The following is a 5,000-nucleotide window of genomic DNA, read 5'->3' as shown; positions in this document are numbered from 1 at the left end:
AATTTTGTGAAAACTTCCACAAAATGAGGTTCTAGTATGTTAGAGGGCATCCCAGGAGGGCTCCAAAAGTGTGGGTAAAATATATATCCCACAGGGGGAAAATTGAAAAAAAGTTGAAAAAAAAAATTTTTGGGGACTTAGAAAATTTTTCAACTTTTGTCAGACTTCCAGACAGGGGAGCGTGTCAGTGCGCGCATCCGATTTCAGTTCCAGAGCGATTCGCGCGATGAGTCCTTGATACTTAGTCGTTTTTGGCAAAATTTCTGACTTTTTGAAAATTTCACAATTTTGTGAAAACTTCCACAAAATGAGGTTCTAGTATGTTAGAGGGCATCCCAGGAGGGCTCCAAAAGTGTGGGTAAAATATATATCCCACAGGGGGAAAATTGAAAAAAAGTTGAAAAAAAAAATTTTTGGGGACTTAGAAAATTTTCACACATGTGTCAGACTTCCAGAGAGGGGAGCATGTCAGTGCGCGCATCCGATTTCAGTTCCAGAGCGATTCGCGCGATGAGTCCTTGATACTTAGTCGTTTTTGCAAAATTTCTGACTTTTTGGAAAATTTCACAATTTTGTGAAAACTTCCACAAAATGAGGTTCTAGTATGTTAGAGGGCATCCCAGGAGGGCTCCAAAAGTGTGGGTAAAATATATATCCCACAGGGGGAAAATTGAAAAAAAGTTGAAAAAAAAAATTTTTGGGGACTTAGAAAATTTTTCAACTTTTGTCAGACTTCCAGACAGGGGAGCGTGTCAGTGCGCGCATCCGATTTCAGTTCCAGAGCGATTCGCGCGATGAGTCCTTGATACTTAGTCGTTTTTGGCAAAATTTCTGACTTTTTGAAAATTTCACAATTTTGTGAAAACTTCCACAAAATGAGGTTCTAGTATGTTAGAGGGCATCCCAGGAGGGCTCCAAAAGTGTGGGTAAAATATATATCCCACAGGGGGAAAATTGAAAAAAAGTTGAAAAAAAAAATTTTTGGGGACTTAGAAAATTTTCACACATGTGTCAGACTTCCAGAGAGGGGAGCATGTCAGTGCGCGCATCCGATTTCAGTTCCAGAGCGATTCGCGCGATGAGTCCTTGATACTTAGTCGTTTTTGCAAAATTTCTGACTTTTTGGAAAATTTCACAATTTTGTGAAAACTTCCACAAAATGAGGTTCTAGTATGTTAGAGGGCATCCCAGGAGGGCTCCAAAAGTGTGGGTAAAATATATATCCCACAGGGGGAAAATTGAAAAAAAGTTGAAAAAAAAAATTTTTGGGGACTTAGAAAATTTTTCAACTTTTGTCAGACTTCCAGACAGGGGAGCATGTCAGTGCGCGCATCCGATTTCAGTTCCAGAGCGATTCGCGCGATGAGTCCTTGATACTTAGTCGTTTTTGCAAAATTTCTGACTTTTTGGAAAATTTCACAATTTTGTGAAAACTTCCACAAAATGAGGTTCTAGTATGTTAGAGGGCATCCCAGGAGGGCTCCAAAAGTGTGGGTAAAATATATATCCCACAGGGGGAAAATTGAAAAAAAGTTGAAAAAAAAAATTTTTGGGGACTTAGAAAATTTTTCAACTTTTGTCAGACTTCCAGACAGGGGAGCGTGTCAGTGCGCGCATCCGATTTCAGTTCCAGAGCGATTCGCGCGATGAGTCCTTGATACTTAGTCGTTTTTGGCAAAATTTCTGACTTTTTGAAAATTTCACAATTTTGTGAAAACTTCCACAAAATGAGGTTCTAGTATGTTAGAGGGCATCCCAGGAGGGCTCCAAAAGTGTGGGTAAAATATATATCCCACAGGGGGAAAATTGAAAAAAAGTTGAAAAAAAAAATTTTTGGGGACTTAGAAAATTTTCACACATGTGTCAGACTTCCAGAGAGGGGAGCATGTCAGTGCGCGCATCCGATTTCAGTTCCAGAGCGATTCGCGCGATGAGTCCTTGATACTTAGTCGTTTTTGCAAAATTTCTGACTTTTTGGAAAATTTCACAATTTTGTGAAAACTTCCACAAAATGAGGTTCTAGTATGTTAGAGGGCATCCCAGGAGGGCTCCAAAAGTGTGGGTAAAATATATATCCCACAGGGGGAAAATTGAAAAAAAGTTGAAAAAAAAAATTTTTGGGGACTTAGAAAATTTTTCAACTTTTGTCAGACTTCCAGACAGGGGAGCATGTCAGTGCGCGCATCCGATTTCAGTTCCAGAGCGATTCGCGCGATGAGTCCTTGATACTTAGTCGTTTTTGCAAAATTTCTGACTTTTTGGAAAATTTCACAATTTTGTGAAAACTTCCACAAAATGAGGTTCTAGTATGTTAGAGGGCATCCCAGGAGGGCTCCAAAAGTGTGGGTAAAATATATATCCCACAGGGGGAAAATTGAAAAAAAGTTGAAAAAAAAAATTTTTGGGGACTTAGAAAATTTTTCAACTTTTGTCAGACTTCCAGACAGGGGAGCGTGTCAGTGCGCGCATCCGATTTCAGTTCCAGAGCGATTCGCGCGATGAGTCCTTGATACTTAGTCGTTTTTGGCAAAATTTCTGACTTTTTGAAAATTTCACAATTTTGTGAAAACTTCCACAAAATGAGGTTCTAGTATGTTAGAGGGCATCCCAGGAGGGCTCCAAAAGTGTGGGTAAAATATATATCCCACAGGGGGAAAATTGAAAAAAAGTTGAAAAAAAAAATTTTTGGGGACTTAGAAAATTTTCACACATGTGTCAGACTTCCAGAGAGGGGAGCATGTCAGTGCGCGCATCCGATTTCAGTTCCAGAGCGATTCGCGCGATGAGTCCTTGATACTTAGTCGTTTTTGCAAAATTTCTGACTTTTTGGAAAATTTCACAATTTTGTGAAAACTTCCACAAAATGAGGTTCTAGTATGTTAGAGGGCATCCCAGGAGGGCTCCAAAAGTGTGGGTAAAATATATATCCCACAGGGGGAAAATTGAAAAAAAGTTGAAAAAAAAAATTTTTGGGGACTTAGAAAATTTTTCAACTTTTGTCAGACTTCCAGACAGGGGAGCATGTCAGTGCGCGCATCCGATTTCAGTTCCAGAGCGATTCGCGCGATGAGTCCTTGATACTTAGTCGTTTTTGCAAAATTTCTGACTTTTTGGAAAATTTCACAATTTTGTGAAAACTTCCACAAAATGAGGTTCTAGTATGTTAGAGGGCATCCCAGGAGGGCTCCAAAAGTGTGGGTAAAATATATATCCCACAGGGGGAAAATTGAAAAAAAGTTGAAAAAAAAAATTTTTGGGGACTTAGAAAATTTTTCAACTTTTGTCAGACTTCCAGACAGGGGAGCGTGTCAGTGCGCGCATCCGATTTCAGTTCCAGAGCGATTCGCGCGATGAGTCCTTGATACTTAGTCGTTTTTGGCAAAATTTCTGACTTTTTGAAAATTTCACAATTTTGTGAAAACTTCCACAAAATGAGGTTCTAGTATGTTAGAGGGCATCCCAGGAGGGCTCCAAAAGTGTGGGTAAAATATATATCCCACAGGGGGAAAATTGAAAAAAAGTTGAAAAAAAAAATTTTTGGGGACTTAGAAAATTTTTCAACTTGTGTCAGACTTCCAGAGAGGGGAGCATGTCAGTGCGCGCATCCGATTTCAGTTCCAGAGCGATTCGCGCGATGAGTCCTTGATACTTAGTCGTTTTTGCAAAATTTCTGACTTTTTGGAAAATTTCACAATTTTGTGAAAACTTCCACAAAATGAGGTTCTAGTATGTTAGAGGGCATCCCAGGAGGGCTCCAAAAGTGTGGGTAAAATATATATCCCACAGGGGGAAAATTGAAAAAAAGTTGAAAAAAAAAATTTTTGGGGACTTAGAAAATTTTTCAACTTTTGTCAGACTTCCAGACAGGGGAGCGTGTCAGTGCGCGCATCCGATTTCAGTTCCAGAGCGATTCGCGCGATGAGTCCTTGATACTTAGTCGTTTTTGGCAAAATTTCTGACTTTTTGAAAATTTCACAATTTTGTGAAAACTTCCACAAAATGAGGTTCTAGTATGTTAGAGGGCATCCCAGGAGGGCTCCAAAAGTGTGGGTAAAATATATATCCCACAGGGGGAAAATTGAAAAAAAGTTGAAAAAAAAAATTTTTGGGGACTTAGAAAATTTTCACACATGTGTCAGACTTCCAGAGAGGGGAGCATGTCAGTGCGCGCATCCGATTTCAGTTCCAGAGCGATTCGCGCGATGAGTCCTTGATACTTAGTCGTTTTTGCAAAATTTCTGACTTTTTGGAAAATTTCACAATTTTGTGAAAACTTCCACAAAATGAGGTTCTAGTATGTTAGAGGGCATCCCAGGAGGGCTCCAAAAGTGTGGGTAAAATATATATCCCACAGGGGGAAAATTGAAAAAAAGTTGAAAAAAAAAATTTTTGGGGACTTAGAAAATTTTTCAACTTTTGTCAGACTTCCAGACAGGGGAGCGTGTCAGTGCGCGCATCCGATTTCAGTTCCAGAGCGATTCGCGCGATGAGTCCTTGATACTTAGTCGTTTTTGCAAAATTTCTGACTTTTTGGAAAATTTCACAATTTTGTGAAAACTTCCACAAAATGAGGTTCTAGTATGTTAGAGGGCATCCCAGGAGGGCTCCAAAAGTGTGGGTAAAATATATATCCCACAGGGGGAAAATTGAAAAAAAGTTGAAAAAAAAAATTTTTGGGGACTTAGAAAATTTTCACACATGTGTCAGACTTCCAGAGAGGGGAGCATGTCAGTGCGCGCATCCGATTTCAGTTCCAGAGCGATTCGCGCGATGAGTCCTTGATACTTAGTCGTTTTTGCAAAATTTCTGACTTTTTGGAAAATTTCACAATTTTGTGAAAACTTCCACAAAATGAGGTTCTAGTATGTTAGAGGGCATCCCAGGAGGGCTCCAAAAGTGTGGGTAAAATATATATCCCACAGGGGGAAAATTGAAAAAAAGTTGAAAAAAAAAATTTTTGGGGACTTAGAAAATTTTTCAACTTGTGTCAGACTTCCAGA

This window comes from Phyllobates terribilis, unplaced genomic scaffold (genome assembly GCF_046119375.1).
Source record: "Phyllobates terribilis strain yellow unplaced genomic scaffold, ASM4611937v1 Scaffold_2537__1_contigs__length_125425, whole genome shotgun sequence".
Taxonomy (NCBI): domain Eukaryota; kingdom Metazoa; phylum Chordata; class Amphibia; order Anura; family Dendrobatidae; genus Phyllobates; species Phyllobates terribilis.
This window is presented reverse-complemented; position numbering follows the sequence as displayed.